General features: G+C 36.8%; 1 protein-coding gene and 1 long non-coding RNA gene across 6 annotated transcripts in view; one reads left to right on the forward strand and one right to left on the reverse strand.

Moving 5' to 3' along the window:
* LOC114252729 (uncharacterized) overlaps positions 1 to 22,380 on the forward strand; it is a 162,915-nt gene that overhangs the window by 44,011 nt on the left and 96,524 nt on the right. The gene's annotated exons all lie outside the window — the stretch shown is intronic.
* On the reverse strand, positions 20,884 to 22,092 carry LOC149503628 (uncharacterized). Its single transcript, XR_016323912.1, has 2 exons — positions 21,986 to 22,092; positions 20,884 to 21,787 (listed from the first exon to the last, which is right to left on the reverse strand). It is a non-coding gene; the product is annotated as an uncharacterized LOC149503628 (long non-coding RNA).

The raw sequence follows: 22,380 nt of genomic DNA on the forward strand, positions 1-22,380 counted from the left end.
TCATTTCATCTCAGTTGATTAATGTCTTAAATTAATCATATTCATTACATTTAATTTCACTCCATATTATCATTTTTCATAAAAATAAGAATAGAAATTAAAATAAGACATGACTTAAAGGTCTCAGTTACCAGGTCATAAAATACCTTAAATAATCATTCTTGACAGAGTGATCGTGATCGCGTGTAGTCTGTCTAAAATCTGCATACTGAAAAACTCATACCTATTAAAATTTAATATGTACATCAATATCCCGAATACTTGGCACAAAATGCCAAAGTTGCACAAACAATATTCACGGCCAATTTAAATTTTGAATCTTACCCTCTTCACAATAATGTTCATTTTACTATAAACGGTAACGATTTTACAACATCCACTTGTAAACTAATTAACTCTTCATTTCTCTTTATTCATAAACATTCAGACCGCGTAAATATTGGCTCGTGCTAGAAGTAATCGATTTTGGTCTCTGTTTCTCGTACTTTTATTTTGGTACGAGGGAATGAGACGAAAAATCTTTAGTAAATATTTGCGATAATTTCACTGTCTGTTTTGGCTGTAGTCCTGTTTAATTTTCAACTGTGAACAAAATGGATAAGTACAGTAAGAACAAAAACAATTTCTTGAAATTTGAGTATTTATAATTGTGATTCCCTCGCTTAAAGTGTACGGTTCATATTATAATAAGTAATGCCTAAAGCCTTCAAAACTAAAATGCTGCTTGCAGTTTTGATCCATACTTGTAGATTTTTTATAGAATTATATTTTAATACTAATAATAATAATGATTTAGAATTTAACGGTAGACAGCAGCTTGGCTCTGCCCCCGGCATTGCTGAAGTCCATGGGCGACGGTGATCACTCACCATCAGGTGGGCCGTATGCACGTCCGCCTACAAGGGCAATAAAAACATATATAACATCTACGGCTATTACTCAGAGAAAGAACTTCAGAAATAACGTTGTAACTATACTTGAGACCTTAGAACTTATATCTCAAGGTGGGTGGCGCATTTACGTTGTAGATGTCTATGGGTTCCAGTAACCACTAAACACCAGGTGGGCTGTGAGCTCGTCCACCCAACTAAGCAATAAAAAAAATCTCTTTGTTACTTGAATGTCAGTACTATGTGGATATGTTTTGTCCGTTAAATTGCTTTAGGAACCTAAGATTATATCTAGATATTATTAGAATAAGATTTTAGTACCATGCCGTCAGAAGAGATAATTTAATCTTGATATAATTAACCGTCTGACCCAGACTTCAAGGAATTCAGACCAGTTACAAACTTCGTTAGACAGACGATAACGTAAATTCTGATCAATGACTCTATTGGAATTAAGGTTATAAAGACACGACTGGTTCGATTGCAATGTGCCTGTCAAAGAAACAATTAACATTAAGGGTTTTTACGTCAGAAATCTCCCTTAAGGATTTGGACTTTAACATAATTTCCGAATTTTACTGGTATAGCTTATTGTAATGTCGCGCGGGTAGTAGAAACATATTCTGGGGAAATCAATTATCGTTTTTACTTAACGTATGGTGATTTATTCATTTGCAAGATCGAGTTTCATATTATGATGTCGATGAATAAATAGTGGCATATCCTTTTAAATGCATTCGCCCTGGCTTTTGATTTACCTGTGTTCTTTCAATTCTAATAACTTAAATGTTACAACTGAAACTAATATCGTATATGGAAACAATTAGTACTTTTGAGAGAATCTTTAGTAAAAAAAATTCTCCTTTTGATTTTTTATTCTTTGTTCTTTAACTATAAGCTATGATGAATTCTTTAACTATAATGTTTTTCGTTTTTAACTATAAGCAGATGTTGCAAGATGAATTACGGTTAGGTAAAGACTAATCGGTGATGGGCTCTTCAAGAACTAATTCTAGTTAGGAAAATATGCCACGTTTGTCGTTTTGTGGGTTTTGAATTTTTGAATCTCTGTTTTGTTTTTCTACAAACTGTACGCGGCCGCAAGTTCCTGTGGGTCTTGTCTGATATAAGTCTCCTATTTTAATTGGAGTTTGTTCATAAGTTTGTTTTAATAATTTGTTGAATTATGTTTTTTCAAATTGAAAATAGGTAAGTTAAACATTTACTATCTGCGAGTTAAAGACCAGCGCTAAAATCGTATTAATCGTTTTTCGTATTAATCGGAATAAACAGTCCGATAAAAAATATTAAAAATCTTTCGTTGTTAAAGTACCGTGTATAGTTTCATATTATCCATTTGGTAAACGCTGTAATTTTGACATTAAAGATATATTAATGATATATTTGATATTAAAATTTTCTTTGTTCTATTCTATTTTTATTTTATACTTATCACAGTGGTCACTGAAAATAACATTTAGTTGTTTACAATATTTCTTCACCTTACAAAGTACGGAATTTGAAGACTCGTTAGTGCCAAAAAGTTTTAAAGAAAGAAAGGAACTATTTATTTTAGTTCAAGGTCACTTGTTGGTGTCGTCAACTGAAACGCCCCAAGTAAATAGACTATACGCCTAATTGATGTTTTACCAATCAAACAGAGATGATCGATGGTTAACCTCTAATTAATTGGTTTATTAACTGAATTGTATCGGGCTGGACGAGAAGCCTCGGTGACGTTATCGAATAGAAATACCTCTATTGAATTAATTATTTTTTTATTTATTGCTTAGGTGGTTGGACGATAACGACCCACCTGGTGTTAAGCGATTACCGAAGCCCATAGACAGTGTAAATGCCACCACCTACCCTGAGATATAAGTTCTAAGGTCTCAGTATACTTACAACGGCTGCTCCACCATTCAAACCGAAACGCATTACTGCTTCACGGCAGAAATTGGCAGGGTGGTGGTAGTTACCTACCCGTGCGGACTCACAAGAAGTCTTACCACCAGTAAACTGCTTTAAATTCATTAATTATTAAATTAATAAATTCATTCATTTAGTTAAAGCTGTTTGTTTGGATAACTGTTGAGGTTGTTAGTTATAAATCGTAGTATGTGACAAGCTTCGCTGAGTCTTCTTGCGTAATGTGCGACTAGGACGTCCTGTTTCAAAGTGGTAGGTGTGCATTAGTTTATGACGATACCGATGGGCTATCACCATGACTGCTTAATACGTCATATTTAGAACATATTATGAAATAACCTTGATTTATTAATAGGACGGTCACAAAAGTTATTTTCATGTATCTATATATTAATACGTGAAGCAAAAACTTGGTATCCCTTTTTACGTAAATTGCGTGGACGGAGGAGTCTGATATTTCCCACAATTATAGAGAATACAGAGGAGTGCAGAATACTTATTAATTATTTTTTAAATTATGCAAAAAAAATACATAAAATCAATAAAAGAAACATGAAACACACTATCATGTATTTAACAAACACACGCATGCATACTCTTTTATTTATTGTCAAACTTCTGTCATTGTTTAAAGTCTGTGGTCAAATTGAGAATAGATTAATATCGTTTGTCTTTATAATATTATTTGTTATTAATTATTAATTTATAATATTATTTGTCTATAGTGTAGTCTTAGCGAAATGTGTATGTGTAAGCGTTTATAATATGACAATAGAACGTTATTAATGTTCCAACTTATAATTTCAATTAATTATCATTGGGGGACCACTAGTCAGTATTATAACTCAAAATTCTCAATATGTCAACCTGGCGCCAATCATTTGTGGTCGATGGACTAATACTTTCAAGGAAAAATATGAAAACCATTCACATATTCAAATCTAACGATTTTGCTTTTTATTCTTTACAATTGTTGTGGTTTTTTGTGTTGAGGAAATGCGCTAACAAAAACACTGAATTAACGCGCTTTGTCACGACCAGAAATGGAGGTCGCGAATCTCTGAGAATGTTAAGTTCCGTACAAGGGCGGGATTAGGAGATAGACGTAAAGTGAATTAAATCTAGTCCTGTGCAAAATACGGGCTTGTTTTTTTTTCTTATCTTTACGATATTATCAGGTAGCAAACGTTAATACAACATGTTTAATTTTGCGGTAGACAGCGGCTTGGCTCTGCCCCTGTCATTGCTGAAGTCCATGGGCGACGGTAACCACTCACCATCAGGTTGGCCGTATGCTCGTCTGCCTACAAGGGCAATAAAAAAAGTTATCTGTTCAAAATGTTATTCGCTGGTATGTGTAAATCAATTGATTCTAAAGCACATGAAAAATGTTTAAAAATTTTATCAAACCCTTTACCTTTATGTTTGCACATAGAATCTCGGACTAAGGTTGAGCAAGTTTCCTAAAATAAATTTGACCCTTTCCGTTGACCGCCGGTCCCCTAATTGAACAGATACATATAATAATATCCCTTTCAACTATAACGTATACAAATATGTTTTCATCCTCGGATGGACGTTGGAAGAATACAGATTTCCTTGGTTTAGCTGTAATGGGGTCGTGAACCCCGATATACGATAATGCATTGTGTTTGGCCGACGACCAGAATTAAGGAGATATTTTTTTTCGTCATCCTGTGACGGGTAACGGTAAATTAACGTATTGCAGCTAGTCGCGAATACTGATGTATGACGTACGGTAGGTACACATAAAGACTAATAAACTTACTGGTTGTACGACCTCTTGTGAGTCCGCACGGGTAGGTACCACCATCTATTTCTGCCGTGAAGCAGTAATGCGTTTCGGTTTGAAGGGTGGGGCAGCTGTTGTAACTATACTGAGACCTTAGAACTCATATCTCAAGGTGGGTGGCGGCATTTACGTTGTAGATATCTATGGGTTCCAGTAATCACTTAACACCTGGTGGGCTGTGTGCTCGTCCACCCAACTAACCAATAAAATAAGAAAACCCGTTTGACACAATCATTCTCTTTTCTTCTCCAACTCGTGTCCACCCAATGCTGAATGTAGATCTCTTCTCCTAATTCACCCTATTCTCTTCGGTCTCTTGCTTTTCTCATCCAGTCTCTACCGAACATTTTGACGATCAGGTCATCAGTCCACCTCGTTGGCTGTTTGCCCACGTTACGACGTCCAGGACGAGGTCTCCACTCCAGTACTTTTGTGCCCCACCGATTGTCAGTGCGACGACTTATGTGGCCGGCCCACTTCCACTTTTTCCGAGCAATCACTTTGGCTATGTCAGTCAAACCAGTTCTGCGGATTTCGGTATTGTGCATTCAATCCCGTAGAGAAACTCCTAACATAGCCCGTTCCATGGCTCTTTGCGTGACTTGCAAACAAACATTAATTTTGAGAAAATATTAAATTGCCAAATAAATAAATAAATCATCATTCGTTGGAAAGCTCTGCCAAAAAAACAACTAACAGTCCGATTAATTCCAATTGACTGACGTTAGTCGCGATATACCGATGATTAGCGCGCGGTAAATATAAACGACCAAACACGTTCAAATTGTATTCAGTGCGCCAGTTATAAATTTAAGCTAACGTGCCATGTGATTTCTTGAAAATTCAAAGAGTTGAAGCGTCGGGAGATTGTTTTCTTCGCCTCAAAAACCTCAAATGCACTCTACTTTAAATTATAAGAGGGAGCAGGCTTTTCGATACGTAGTAGATACAATCGTGGCGTCGAAGAGTCCATAGACATAAATATCGCTCAGCATATTATGACCTTTTATTCACGCTGAAAAAATTCAGCATAACATATATTTAATATCAGATCATTTTCTATAATCATGCGATCGCGTATAGTTGTTCACGATTGACTTCCACGGTGAAGGAATAACTTCGTGTAATGAAAATCAAACCCGCAAAATTATAATTTGCGTAATTACTGGTGGTAGGACCTCTTGTGAGTCCGCGCGGGTAGGTACCACCACCCTGTCTATTTCTGCCGTGAAGCAGTAACGCGTTTCGGCTTGAAGGGTAGGACAGCCGTTGTAACTATACTTGAGACCTTAGAACTTATATCTCAAGGTGGGTGGCGCATTTACGTTGTAGATGTCTATGAGCTCCAGTAACCACTTAACACCAGGTGGGCTGTCAGCTCGTCCACCCATCTACGCAATAAAAAAATAAAAATAAAAACGATGATCATGCGATCGCGTATGATATGAAATCTTCAAGAGCTTCAAATCTGAAATTTTAAACTGTCGCAATCGTCCGTAACCGGCTCGAAAGGTCGGTCCATGCGTCAGAATCGAAGCTCGCCCACCGGCACGTACGCGTACGAGCGGACCGCGTATTCGGCTATTCGGGAAGTGCAGTCACGTGGCACAACGCACTCGGATAGCGAGATGTGACTCAGAATCCAAAAAAAAATTAATATAACACGACATCGCGCGACCGTGGGAAATATAATTTATGAAATGAAAGTGTAATCGTTTGAGACGTCGCGACGCGTTTACAGGCCGCCTCCGCTCGCTACGATACTAGCTAACCGCGATCCAGATCTATTCAGTTACATATACGCAGCAAAGAATACATAATTTTTTCATTGCTTTACAGTAAATTATACTTTTTGATAGTACATAGTTATCTCTGCAAATACCAGGTAGGCAGCGGCTTGGCTCTGCCCCTGGCATTGCTGAAGTCCATGGGCGACGGTAACCATCAGGTGGGCCGTATGCTCGTCTGTCTACAAGGGAAATAAAAAAAAAAATACCACAAAACTGCGCTGGTATATTTATTTGACGGTGCTTACTAGAATTGTGAGGAAACTACGCAAAACAAACGTTAATACATTTAGAGAAGGCTTAAATTCGCTTTGGCGGTTCTTAATTTTCTGTTTGTGAATTTTCGATAAACAACAAAAACAAAAGTATTTAAGTCCCCGACAAAAGCGAAAATATTCATCGTCCAACGAAACCGGAATTTCATATTTTAGTAGAACTTTTAGAAACCTCTCATCGGCAGTTGCAAAGTCAAAATAAATAAAATTAAAACAATGCTCTACTGAATCATTCAGATTCAAGTATTACAAAAAGTACGTAAAATTAAGTAAAAAAGCTTGATGTTGCTCGCAAAAGAGCCAACGAGGCTTTAACTACTCCATACAATTCTAAAGTGAATAATCCATTGAATACTTTTTTTTTACTTTTTAGCACTGAAACATATAACTCGCGTTTTAAATGCGAATGGAACGCGACGAGTTCACAAACAAAAGTTGAGTGTCAAAAAACACGTAACAAAACTGTGAATATGCACCCGCCGTCCGACCGTACCTAAATGAGTTTCAGCGAGTTAAAATGCAAGGGTTTTTTTCTCCTATTTAGTTAGTAGAAGTAAACGGACGTTGCTTCCTTTTAAATGGTTCATTATGGCTCTTTGACTTTCATAAAGTATAATATTGTGCAAATGCATTTACATTTTGTGCACACGTACCGTAGATTTTCTAAGTTTTGCATAGCTTTTGTTACACAAATAATACACCTTTTTTGTCATAAGTCAACGTCCTAGTAAGATGCGTACAATGTGCTATCGACCTGGTTTTTTAACTTGAATTATTTTTGTCACAAGCACTACTGCTGCCGTTAATTAGGGAGCGCTGCTAGTCAAAAGCCCACTCTAAACTCGCTTGGAGTGGGTTTACCTGGTATCTTCTTCGGAGCGACGTTATGCTACTTCTATCTCTGAATTAATCTAACCCTTATTACGTCAAACTGTTCTTCGAGGTATTTTACTAGCTTATAGGTAGATGAGCCAGGTTCCAGGTTATAGTGTTTTTTTTTTTTTTTTTTTATTGCCCTTGTAGGCAGACGAGCATACGGCCCACCTGATGGTGAGTGGTTACCGTCGCCCATGGACTTCAGCAATGCCAGGGGCAGAGCCAAGCCGCTGCCTACCGTTTAATACTCTCCACAAGCCTCGTTTGAAGAAGGACATGTCATAGCGCTCGGGAAACACCGTGGAGGGGAGCTCATTCCATAGCCGGATGGTACGTGGCAAAAAAGACCTCTGGAAACGCACTGTGGATGACCGCAGTGGCTCCAGGTAGTATGGATGAACTCTACTCCGGTGGCGAGCGGTGCGATGGTAAAAACGAGATGTCGGTATCATCTCGAACAATTCCTCAGAGCACTCCCCATGGAACATACGGTACAAAATACAGAGGGAACCGAAGTCCCTCCGCAGACCCAGAGGCTCCAAACGATCCGTGAGAATGGGACTATCGACAATCCGAACGGCCCTCCTCTGTATGGAGTCAAATGGAAGAAGCTGGTATTTGGGAGCCCCGGCCCAGAGATGGGAGCAGTACTCCACGCGAGGCCGGACTTGTGCTTTGTAAAGCAAAAGCCTTTGTCCAGGCGTGAAGTACCGCTTCGCTCTGTTGAGGACTCCCAGCATTTTGGACGCCAACTTGGCTTTGCCTTCCAAATGACTCCGAAACTGGACATCGCTCGAAATGTCGACCCCAAGTATCCCAATACTCTCGGAAGGTTGCAGGGATACTCCTTGGAATTGCGGCGCCATGACAAAGGGGTCCTTCTTCGCAGTGAACGCGCAAACTTGTGTCTTTAACGGGTTGAATTGAACCAAGTTCAATTCACCCCATTTGGAGACTCGCCCCAGAGAGTTCTCCACTTCAGACACAAGTTTTGATCGTCTCTCTTGCACCACGCTTCGAGAGAGACTCTGATGGCCGATATATCGCGCATTCCCCGTGCTGTCATCCGCATAGCAATGCATGCCATCAATAGACAGCATGTCATTGATATACAGGATGAAAAGCGTGGGGGAGAGCACCGAACCTTGTGGAACGCCAGCGTTAATGGTCATGGTATCAGAACAATCACCGTCTACAACGACCGTGATGTTCCGCCCATCCAGAAAGCTAGCGATCCACTTGCAGAGACCCTCGGGGATTCCGTAAGATGGTAACTTCGACAGAAGTGCCCTATGCCAGACCCTGTCGAAGGCCTTCGCGATATCAAGGCTCACAGCAAGAGCCTCGCCCTTGCTCTCCAAGGCTTCAGCCCACCTGTGAGTAAGGTATACAAGAAGATCGCCAGCTGAGCGACCGTGACGGAAACCGTACTGTCGGTCACTGATCAGCTGGCGATCCTCCAGATACTTCAGGAGTTGTATATTAATTATTCGCTCCATCACCTTGGAAAGCAAGGAAGTTATCGCGATAGGCCTATAGCTCGATGGGTCCGACCGGTCACCCTTCTTGGGGATAGGGTGGACGTGGGCGGTCTTCCATGAAGACGGAACCCTGTTAGCGCAATAAGAGAGGCGATACAAACGCGTTAGCGCAGGCGTCAGCTCAGGGGCACACGTTTTTAGAACCACTGCAGGGATGCCGTCTGGCCCACTCGACTTATGGACGTCCAGGAGTCGGAGTTCCCGCCTGACTGCACACTGTGTAAAGCAGATCTCCGGCAGGGAACTATCACACCGGAGGATGTTCGGTGGTGTGGCACCCCCGTCGTCCACAGTCGAGTTCGAGGCGAAGAGTTTGACCAGAAGGTCAGCCTTCTCTTTCGCACTATGGGCCAGACTGTCATCGGGCTTGCGTAGTGGTGGGAGACTAGACCTGCAAAAGTTACCTTCTGCAGCTTTGGCGAGCGACCAAAAAGCACGGCTCCCAGAGGGATAGCTCTTCAGTCGCTCGCCAATTCTAGCAACGTGCTCCGATTCCGATGTCTTTACACTGGGCCACTTGATTGCTTTGGAGAGAAAGAGGCCTGACAGTAGAAATGTTTTTTTATTTTTTTATTCCTACCTAAGCTGATAGCCTTGAGAGGCTATTTCAACGTAACCTTAACTAGTAGGTGAGCTCACGGGGCTCAAACTGGAGTGTTGCTAACACTGACCCTGGCAAGAGCAGTGCTTCGCAGAATCTACCACCGGATCGGAAACGCGACACACTGAGAAGATCCGGCGAGAAACTCAGTGGGCTGTATATATGGGTTAATTCGCTTGTCGAGCCCTTCGTCGCAGGCGACGGGTTCGACGAGGACGGAGACCGGTACTTGTGGTACCTAAAAGCACCGTTAATGGATCGGGACGATTCGTAATGACGTGTTTTTGGCAGATTTTTACTGTTACACAGCATTATGTACCAGTCATCAGATGAGAATTGAAGGAGAAATCATGTGGGGACTAAGCATATACTAATACGTAGAAAAGTCACATTATCGGAATGATTTGTACATTTTCCTTCGGTATTAAAGGATCTTTATTGAGTATCGCACTGATCATCCTCAAATACGGCCCGCGTATATTTTGTAATAGTGTTAAAGAAGCGAAGTCTATAGACATCTCAGCCCGGAAAGCCATTAAGATGACTCTTCTTTTTATTGTTAGGTTAATTTTAACCTGTACATTACATAGTATTATGTGATTAATAGCCCAAGATGTATACGACATTTTTTATTTATTTTCGATGAAACATTTTAAACTCAGTAAACGTCCCCTATCTACATATAGTTTTTTTGTTTCATATTTATCATTTTATTTAGAAATTGCTTTGAACTAGATAACTGCTTCGAACTAGTTACAATTTTCATATCTTAAAGTAAGTAAGTAGATATCCAAACATGTCGATGCATTTAAAATTAAGTTCGAGAATTTATTAGGTTTTCCGAAAAAATAATAACATGGTCATGTTAATTTACGGGCTTATCTAGTTCGAGAGAGTTTCGCCGCGGGCTCGCCCTGATGCTCTCTGAATAATTTATTAGTTGCTGCCCCCAACTTGTTTGAATTTATAAAAGTTTTCCAAAACATTCAAGTTTGTTTATTGGACGGTTTTGTTTTCGTTTTTATTTAATTTTTCGTACTTTCTTAGTCGTACGTACAGAGTTAATTGATATCAAAAAGTATTTATGTGTTTGAATATTTACATAAACATGTTTCTAAAATAATTTTTTTTCATACGTAATGGTTTTGATTAATAGAAACGATTGGCGAAATTCATTTGTAAATACAACACAGGTAGGTATATAGTGTATGTATAATGTGCCCCCGTCAGCAATAGCTGATATGACCATTCAGAACACGTCGGCATTTTTTCGGCAAAAAAAAAAAAAAAAAGTTATAACGGCCGCCCCACCCTTCAAACCGAAACGCATTCCTGCTTCACGGCAGAAATAGGCAGGGTGGTACTTACCCGTGAGGACTCACAAGAGGTCTAACCACTAGCACTAGCATCAGACCTCGGGGATTATATTTGTGTTACATGCCCAAAAGTATCCCCTAATAATTATTCGTATAAAATATATAGCTTGTACGTAAATGGAAACAATATTGAGAAAGACATAAAAGTTAATTTTATGATTCTTAATACTGAAAGTACTTATTAGAATTTCGTGACCTAAGATACAATTAGAAATATTTCATAAAATTATGCCCAGAACTTTAAAACATTAAGTATATGACATTTTCCAATAGCCATTTCACGAAAATAAAAGTTCGAATAAATAGTTTGCGAGACGAAAGAAAGTTAAAAAAGGGAATTAATTCCCAACAAACCGTAATTTTCAAAATAATTCTAATTTAGTAACTATAAAGCGTTGAATGTATTTTAATGAAAATGTGTTGCAGAATTAAATAGACACGCGGTGCCTTTAAACTTGCTGAAGCAAAAGACTAATTCATGCAATGTAGGTACGCTTATTTTAATGTTAATGTGGCTGCACTACGAAATTAGTTTCTCTACGAACAATTATGGGAAGTGCTCTGTGCTCGGAACTCAATTTGCATTCGATTCCAATAGAAACCTTAGAGGGGACCTCAAACGCATTTACTGCTCGAACTAGTAATTTCAGAAATGGATGTGTGGAGTCGGTAGCAAAATTTAACAGAACCAGTGCTCCCGCAGTAGTCAAAATTCGACTATAATTAATTGAAATTATAAGTTTGAACGTTATTATGGTTCTATTGTCAAAGACTTATTATCTATACTAATATTATAAAGAGGAAAGATTTGTTTGTTTGTTTGTTTCGAATAGGCTCCGAAACTACTGGACCGATTTGAAAAATTATTTTTCCATTAGAAGCCGACATTATCTCTGATGAACATAGGCTACTTTTAAAAAAAAAAAAAAAAATATTTTTTTGGTTCCATGTGTGTTTTAATGTTTCCGAAGCGAAGCGAGGGCGGGTCGCTATACTTCTATAATCACAGATTTTACCAAAACTACACTATAGACAAATAATATTAAAGACAAACCATATTAATCTAGTCTCAATTTGACCATAGACTTTAACAATTAACAAAAGAGTATATATGCGTGTGTGTGTGTCAAATACATGGTAGTGTGTATAATGCTTTTTTATTGATATAATGCTTTTTTATTGATTTAATGTATTCTATATGCATAATTAAAAAAAATAGTATTGTGCATTCCTTCTTGATATTCTCTAAGTGTGGAAAATTTCATAATCCAACGTCCACGCAATTTTATTAAAAAGGGATACAAAGTTTTTGGCTTCACGTATTAACAAATAGATACCTAACATAAATTTATTAATAAATACTCTTTTAATGGGAATAGACCTAAAACTGGACTCTAAGCATGCTGGTGTCAGCTGTTTTTGTCTAAGAGATATCAGAATACGATTATCAAGTGCCAAAATCCAGCGTTTTGATACTACGTATTCTGGCGTTGATTTTCTTCGTGGTCTCACGTGATTATACGTATTCTGTTTGACTATGTCGTGACCTAGTGGCTATCAATGCTTCAAAAATATAATATGTCTAGCTCCTTGACTGTTTCGGGTGTTACTTGAGAAGGTTGATTAAGGAATGTTTCCCATTATAAATAATTTTCTTAAATATATTTCAATTTCTCATAAATGGCAACACAAAATGTGCAAACAATGTCATGTAATGTGACGTGCCATTGAAAACTAACAATTACTAAAAGTACTACGGTTACCATGAGAGCTGAGTATCTGTTGGAAGGTAGTTGTGAAAATGTGACAAAGAATAGGGATGTTTCTGTTTCATTTATCACAATATTTATACGTAACAGGAAATATCATTAAAGATAATATTTCTGTGAAAACTACAACGAAATTAAATGTTTTTTTTATTGTTTAAATGGGTGGACGAGCTCACAGCCCACTTGGTGTTAAGTGATCACTGGAGCCCATAGACATCTACAACGTAGATGCGCCACCCGCGTTGAGATATAAGTTATAAGGTCTCATTATAGTTACAACGGCTACCCCACCCTTCAAATCGAAACGTATTGCTGCTTTACGGTAGAAATAGGCGGGGTGGTGGTATCTACCCGTGCGGACTCACAAGAGATCCTACCACCAGTAAATAATGTTTTAAAGAAAATACAGTGCACTGAATTATTTAAATATTTCGCCATCTCCATCGTACGCTCGCAATTTAAGAATATATGGTCTATGTATAATATCGATCTGTGTAGCTTATTAGACTTCAATTTGAACTTCTATTTCAATATTGATCTACGAACATAATTCTATTTTCAGATTTGGATAACAAAACTTTTTCATGAAATTAGTAAATAAAATTGAGTCAACATCCCTGTTAGATAAATTAAACACCTTGATTAGACGGCATTCGCGCGGAAAATTTCAAGTGTGTAGACTTGTGCTGGTATACTGTAATTAACTATATTGTGATCGTAGTTTCTGTAATACGTTGCTTGAAAATTATGATGATGATGCCTCTCTTGATTTATCTGTCAACAGTAATATATTTTTGTGGAATGTAAACATGAATTTGATCAAGATACGAAGCTTAGGTAGATTTAAATAGAAATGTTTGATCTGTATTTTTTTATATAGGATAAGATTCGAGTCTTAAATATTAAAATAATATTCAAAAATAACCGCTTGAGCAACGTGTCACGGTTATTTATATCTTTAATATAAACAAATACTCTTTTTCCTAGGAATAGTAGAATTCCATGTAGTTACGCGTTAATAAATACAGACTTACTTATACAATAATAAGTACTTAAGCCATATAAATACCAATAATGTTCGAATAGAATTACGTAACACATGAGCGTTGATCATGGTATGTAACGAATTGAACATATATTTTTATTAGTTTTATTTATACCAATCGATATGAGATGTTCATTAGGTTGCATTACTAAAGTGACGTTCCTTCTTCTTGAGAAATCAAATTAAGATTAGCGTTAAAAGAATAGTTATTTTTTTGGTTTATAAATTTTTGTCTTTAGGAGAATGATACTGTTGTACTAATGTAGGTCATTGACGGTTCTGAGGGGACCCACGGTCGCGTTCTCGCAGGGGAAGTAGACAATCATAATGCTTAGTCGGTACTGCGTCATCCCGGACCCCTTACGTTTTGTTCAAAACAAAAGCTTCTGGTAATACGCTTCCCAGAAAAGGTCGTTTGGTGATTTTTAATATTAACACGCTTAATTGCGGATTAAAGATTAAAGTTCACACTGATCATTTAAAGCTAGTCACGTTGGGTTCTTTTTTTACTGCTCTTGTAGGTAGACGAGCATACGGCCCATCTGATGGTGAGTGCTTACTGTCGCTCATGGACGTCAGCAATGCCAGGAGCAGAGCCAGGCCTCTGTGTACCGTTTAATACTGTGCACAATGTCTGTACTGTTGTTTGGAGAAGGGCATGTCATAGCGCTCGGGAAACACAGCAGAGGGGAGCTCATTCCAAATCTGGATGGTAAGTTCACAAAAAATCCTCACAAAAATATGTTTCATAGAACTTTTTTTTTTATTGCCCTTGTAGGCAGACGAGCATACGGCCCACCTGATGGTGGTGAGTGGTTACCGTCGCCCATGGACTTCAGCAATGCCAGGGGCAGAGCCAAGCCGCTGCCTACCGCTAGATCTAAAGTTAAAATACTGTTCTGTCATCAGCGTCATCATTTGTCTTCGTTATCTCGCACGTTATAGATCGTATCCGGTATAGACCGGATACCTACTCCCATTAATTAAACAAAACACCGGATTAATCATTATCGCTTTTATTAGTTAACGAATACATTTTGTGTGCGTAGAATGGTTCGGCAAAATAAAATGTTTACCGTGTCCGGATATCTTAATTAGGCGTCTCGGCTTATTGACATTACACCAGAACCTAAGTAATTAAGGAGACAAATTACAGCGCAAGAAACGATGGAACGATGGAAGGCGCGGAGCGGATGATTTATCTTTCGAGTTTGCTATTATAACTAGATCTCGGAAGTTCGACTTGGTTTTTATATTTTAAAAGATTTCGAACATAGCTTTAACTGATCTAATTTTTTTTTATTCAAAATAATAGTGGTAAAACTGGTGGTAGGACCTCTTGTGAGTCCGCACGGGTAGGTACCACCACCCCGCCTATTTCTGCCGTGAAGCAGTAATGCGTTTCGGTTTGAAGGGCAGGGCAGCCGTTGTAACTATACTGAGACCTTAGAACTTATATCTCAAGGTGGATGGCGCATTTCGTTGTAGATGTCTGTGGGCTCCAGTAACCACTTAACACCAGGTAGGCTGTGGGCTCGTCCATCGATCTAAGCAATAAAAAATATAACTAGTCAGGTCATAAGTATTGTCACACAGTAAAAACTTTTCTTTTAGAATGCTAGCCACAAAAAAGTTTATTGAATTCAAATTTCGAATTGTTCATGAAAATAAAAATGTATACTTTTAGAATTTTACTCATTTTTAAATATGGAGTGGACGCTTAAAGAAGACCGTGTTGCAGTTATTGCGATGCATCGTTGCGGTTACGTGCCAATTAAAATTTTTAACATACTGAAAAATTTGAATATAACCAAAATATTCGTTTATCGTACCATCAAACGATACAATGAAGATTCTAGTGTAGATGACAGGTCAAGAAGTGGTCGCCCTCGGTCTGTTAGGACTCCAGCAGTGATAAAAGCTGTGAAGGCGCGAATTCAAAGAAATCCCAAACGTAAGCAGAAACTGTTGGCCCTTCAGATGGGGTTAAGCAGAACCACGGTGAAAAGGGTGTTAAATGAAGACTTAGGGCTTCGGGCATATCGAAGAAAAACAGGACATCGTTTGAATGCTCGTCTAATGGACCTGAGACTGAAGAGATGCCGCGCTTTGTTGAAGCGGTACGCGGGAAAAAAATATCTGGAAATTCTTTTTTCGGATGAAAAAATTTTTACCGTAGAAGAGAGCTACAACAAACAAAATGATAAGGTGTACGCACACAGTAGTGAAGAAGCGAGCAACCGTATTCCGCGTGTCCAACGAGGTCATTTTCCATCCTCGCTCATGGTATGGTTGGGAGTTTCTTATTGGGACTTAACAGAGGTACATTTTTGTGAGAAAGGTGTAAAAACGAATGCAGTGTGCAGTTGTGTATCAAAATACAGTCCTGACGAACCTTGTGGAACCTGTTTCTCATACTATGTTCAATAACAGGCACTGGGTATTCCAACAAGATTCGGCGCCAGCTCATAGAGCGAAGAGCACACAAGACTGGCTGGCGGCTCGTGAAATCGACTTCATCCGGCACGAAGACTGGCCCTCCTCCAGTCCAGATTTGAATCCGTTAAATTACAAGATATGGCAACACTTGGAGGAAAAGGCGTGCTCAAAGCCTCATCCCAATTTGGAGTCACTCAAGACATCCTTGATTAAGGCAGCCGCCGATATTGACATGGACCTCGTTCGTGCTGCGATAGACGACTGGCCGCGCAGATTGAAGGCCTGTATTCAAAATCACGGAGGTCATTTTGAATAAACTTTAGTGTCATAAGAATTTATGTTTTATTAAGTTCATTTTGGTATATGAATGGTTACATAATGAATAAACTTGTTTCAAATATTTTACATTAAACATGTGACAGAATTTATGACCTGACCAGGTATATATTATTATTATAATTTTTTTATTGCATGCGGTGTTAAGTGGTTACTGAAAATGCGCCAATGCGGAAATGCGTAAATTTGAGATATAAGTTCTAAGGTGCCAGTATGGTTACAACGGCTGCCCCACCCTTCAAACTGAAACGCATTGCTGCATCACGGCAGAAATAGGCAGGCTGGTGGTACCTGCCCGTGCGGACTCACAAGAGGGTAATGATTATTCGGTTTTCAATTCTTTTTATAAAGTTAGTATTATTATAATATTTTCTAATACTTTCTTACGTTGGTTCTTATTATTTTAATTAGAAATAACATAATTTTCAACAAGATGTAAGTAAAATAGCTCTACAGTTTTTGAATCAATGAGAAGCTCTGAAATATAATCTCTCTGGTTTATTATTTGTATTTGTGTATTTAGTTTTAGAACCTGGATCGTCTGTCGTTGGGTGGGCAGATGAGGGATGAGGGGGACGGTTGTTAGCTGCCGAACAGGACACCTACCTAATTAGACTACTACCCGAGGGCGAATTCTCGTCGACGAAGCGGTTAATTGTAAAATTCGTCGAGATATCTATATCTATACGTGAAGCAAAAACTTTGTACCCCTTTTCACGAAAATTGCGCGGACGGAGGAGTATGAAATTTCACACACTTATAGAAAATATAGAGAGGGAGTGCAGAATGCTAATTTTTTTTAAATTAAGCATAAAAGATACATAATATCAATAAAAGAAACATGACACATACTACCATGTATTTATTATATTTGATGCACAACACACACACACACACGCATACATACTCTTCGGTTATTGTCAAACTTTCGTTATTGCTTCAAGTCTGTGGTCAAATTGAGAATAGATTAATACGAGTATTGTTTGTCTTTAATATTATTTGTCTTTATTGAAGTCTTGGCGAAATCTGTGAATATAGGAAGTATCTATATATTAATACGTGAAGCAAAAACGTTGTACCCCTTTTTACGAAAATTGCGCGGACGGAGGAGTACGAAATTTCCCACACTTATAGAGAATGTAGAGAAGGAGTGCAGAAAGTTAATAGTTTTTTAAATTATGCATAAAAAATACATTATATCAATAAAAAAACATTACACACACTACCATGTATTTGACACACACGCATTCATACTATTTGTTTATTGTCAAACTTTTGTTATTGCTTCAAGTCTGTGGTCAAATTCAGAATAGTTTAATATTGTTTATCTCTATTATTATTTATCTATAGTGTGGTCTGGGCGAAATATGTGAATAAAGAAGTTTATTAGTCTTTGACAATAGACCCTTAATAATGCTCAAACTTATAATTTCAATTAATTATAGTCGAATTTCGACTACTGCGAGACCACTAGTTTGCATACGTGTTTCATAATCCACAAAGGTGAAATATCGTTTAGAATTTGAAAGTTATTTGCACACAAATTGAAAAATAATTTATTTACGTCGAGATGAAATGCTTCTTTCTCTGTTTAATAGGCGTTCAACTAACAATAGTTTGTTGTTTCCGTTCAAATGTTGTTTGTTTTTTTTTTACTGTAAAAGGCTTAAGAATGCTAAATAAAGTAAATACTTTATATACCACATATACTATATAATACCACAATACATTTGTTTTTTATTATTATAAATATAATTATAAATATAATAATAAAAAACAAATGTATTGTGGTCCGGTACTGGTACAAGAGAATATTACAAGTGAAGAAATTCCCTTCTGTCTGTCTTCAGTTCAACAGGTAGAATTCGTTTTACTGATATCTTTCTGTTGCTACGAACACGAGCATTTTTCAAAATCAATCATGTTATTACCGGCCATTGCATATTTTACCTTTCAAATGCTTTCATCCGAAGGTAATATTTTAGTAGCGCTCTTGTGACGTTGGATCGAAAATGAAATTGGCTTTCGAATATATTATTTGAACCAATATTATGTTGTGTTCGTTATATTCTCGAGACTGAAAGGAATATGTTCCTTAGAAGAATTTCTTTACTTAGGAAATTTACAAATTATAAAGTTAAATTTACGGTTCTATTCACACTTCGTAAAATCACATGAACATCAGGTGGACCGTGTGTTCGTTCATTTATTTAAGCAATAAAAAAATTCACAGCTTTATCACTGCTGGAGTCCTAACAGACCGAGGGCGACCACTTCTTGACCTGCCATCTACACTAGAGTCTTCATTGTGTCGTTTGATGGTACGATAAACGAATCTTTTGGTTATATTCAAATTTTTCAGTATGTTAAAAATTTGGCGCGTAACCGCAACGATGCAACGCAATAATTGCAACACGGTCGTCTTTAAGCGTCCACTCCATATTTAAAAATGAGTAAAATTCTAAAACTATACATTTTTATTTTCATGAACAATTCGAAATTCGAATTCAATAAACTTTTTTGTGGCCAGCATTCTAAAAGAAAAGTTTTTACTGTGTGACAATACTTATGACCTGACTAGTTATATATTCTGACTACAGATAGCAATAAGAAAACATTCAGTACAACGAGCTTACGGAAAAAGCCGTATTTTCGTAGAATGTTTCGCCAGTTGTTAGTTACAATAAATTACTTTTGTAGCATAAACTTGCTTTTTCGAATTTAATTGTCAGATTAACGGCTATTCTAAAAACTCAGTTTTTCCATTTCCCATCAGCAGTCTTAGATGACTGAGGAGTTTCTTGTCGAAATATGTATTTGAATAATGCGCAATTTTTTTTTGTCTTTTATTTATATTTGTTATATTCAAAGTTTATAACCAGTAAATATATAGCTGCACCTTATCAACATTTATAACATCTTAGAAATTATCTTTAGTTTTGGAAAAATGGTTTGGAAGCGTATGCCCTTTTAAAGCTAATTGTTTTATAGTTTTATGATAAGGTAAAAAAAGAATAAATTATATTTTAGTCATACCTATGAGATTTTCCATTTCATGTCATAAAATTCCCAAGTTTTTGAATTTTAAGTTCTGCCCCTAACCGGAGACCTTTCGCTTTGACGGAGCTTCCGAAGCTACAACACAATGCATTTCCTCGGAAAACTCGTCGGTTTAAAGCTCAGATACTATTGTGCTCTTTGCAGAGCTTCCGGCTGTCATTTGCTAGTAAGACTTAATTCATTTTATCTGTACCAGTCTTGTGATTTAAATTTGAAAGAAACTAGTAAATTTCGCGGATAGAATTGATGAAAGTTTCTATCTAACTTTCTGCACAATGCATCTCACATTTTAACAAGACTCGACTTAACGTTCGTCTAGGATCTATTGCCCAGAGCTTGAACCTGTCTTGTATCATTAGAGTTTCATTCATATTGTTATGTATAAAAATGAATTGCTGTTCGTTAGTCTCGCTAAAACTCGAGAATGGCTGGACCGATTTGGCTAATTTTGGCCTTGAATTATAGGTGGAAGTCCAGAGAAGGTTTAACAGGTACATAAATACGAAAATACTCGGAATTAAATAAAAATAACAATTTTGTTTTTCCTTTGATGTGTCCCCCGTCGGACGGATTCCTTTTGTTTATTTTAAGTTTATTTTATACAAAAGCTTAGGTATTTTGTTTATCGATTGAGGCACTATGAAGTCTGCCGGGTCAGCTAGTATTGTTATAAAAATGATTCTAAGGTATCTTCTAGTTTACGGTTGCGATTCTACTTTTCTAATAAAAATCTTGTATGTTTTTTTTTAAACAGGATTTTTTTGTAACATTAAATAGCAGAAGAAACACCATTTAAGACTCCAGATACTTGATCTGATACCACTAAGCTTAAGTCTATGTTCTTTAGGTTAAAACTTTAGGTAAGAACTTTATGCGGTCATTAAAATTTTAAGTCTCATTCCTTGGTAGATCGTTCCGTCGGATTAAAAGGTGAACAGACGAACTTCTATTTTTATGGTACAATCTTTGAAAGAGAGAGCATTTTAATCAAAAGCGGCTTATAACAAAACTATGAGGTTAATTTTGGTTCATTCCAAATAAATTTTTATTGTTTGATTCTTCGATCAATAATAGTACTAGATTAAGGATCAGGAACAAAAATAAGACGCTCCAGTGGCCACGTTTGCCGACACGAAAACATCTTCATTTCTTAGAAAAAAGTTTAATAATGTTAACGACTTCAGTTTATTATAAACCTTAATACTTAAACATAAAGTTTAATTACCATTGCAAAATATATGTATTTAGGTCCTTTCGTCAGAAAAAGAATATTATGGAATAAATTTAAAATGTCACTTGAACATAAAAAGTCATCAGTACGAAAATATTTATTCTAAAATGATACTTAAAGCCTAATTTATAAGGTAAAAAATATTTGTTTAAAATTTCGTGCTTATTGTATTGTGGAACTAGATGTAGTTCTTGGTATTACATTTCAATGCTCAGAACACAGTAAGTATTGAAAGACATAGAGTTGCAGAATATACATATTTGTTTTAGGTTTGTTTTGTATGGTCGCAACTATTTTTGACCGATTGAAAAAAGTAGTAGATAATATTTTATATTGTCGCTATTACAACAAATAGGTGATAAAAAATAAAATTGAATAAAGTAAAAAAAATATGAAAGGAAACACGAAACATGTTTTCCACGTATTCTTTATACAGAAGTAATTAAAACAATAATGTAGGTTTAATTACCTTTAAACAGATTCAGTTTGTTATAAAGCTGTCTTTTAGAAGTCATTTTTATATGAGCGGTTTCTTTTTTACAAATATAATGTAATCTTATATCAATGAATTTTTCTATAATCAGTTTAATTTAGGCTTATTTTATGGCTGTGTTCGTTTCCCCCAGAAAACAAATCCTTTTCAGCATATACGCTTAAAATATTTACACATACATATAAAGTTTTTTTAATACTTTTTTGCATTGATTTGCCACCACCATTGAACAATTCTAGAATTTTTATAAGGGTTCTATATTTCTTCTCTTTCTTTCGCGACAATATATATCCATTGTGCACAGCGACAAGGGGCTACTAGGAAATCTACAAACAAAAATAACATTATAAAATAACAAAACTACTCTATGCATTCCCTGTCCAAGAATAGGTGATGTTTGTTACAATAGTTGGTGCCTTGTTGCAAACATTGGCCAAACAATTACAATATTCGTAAATTGTGTTTTATTTACAATATAATTGTGTTTCTTATTTTATGAAAAACACTTAATAATATAAATTTACCAAAAAAAGATATTCCTTCCAAAACCTTGGTGTTACGGTGGTTTTTTACTCAGTTTTTGAACGCGCATTGCAGCGTTTTGACGTCTTAGTGTTGGCTATGATTGGACCATAGATTATACACTTAATATATTTGAGATAGATGCGCAACTCTCATTTTTATTTTTGCTTTAGTTAGAGCCCAGGACAGCAGGCGTCGCTGCTGTCGATTATTAATCTCCCTACCCCCCACCAGGTGGCTTTTTTAGTAATTTTAATATTTTTTATAATTAACTCTCTTTATGAAAAAATCTTATCGTTTAGAATCGCTGAAATTCCCGGTAGTACTTATGAAATATTAAAGAACGTTTGATTGTGTTCAGCATTCTAATCGATAAGACCTTTTCATACAGAGAGAA

This window comes from Bombyx mandarina, chromosome 01, assembly GCF_030267445.1.
Source record: "Bombyx mandarina strain Sakado chromosome 01, ASM3026744v2".
Taxonomy (NCBI): Eukaryota; Metazoa; Arthropoda; class Insecta; order Lepidoptera; family Bombycidae; genus Bombyx; species Bombyx mandarina.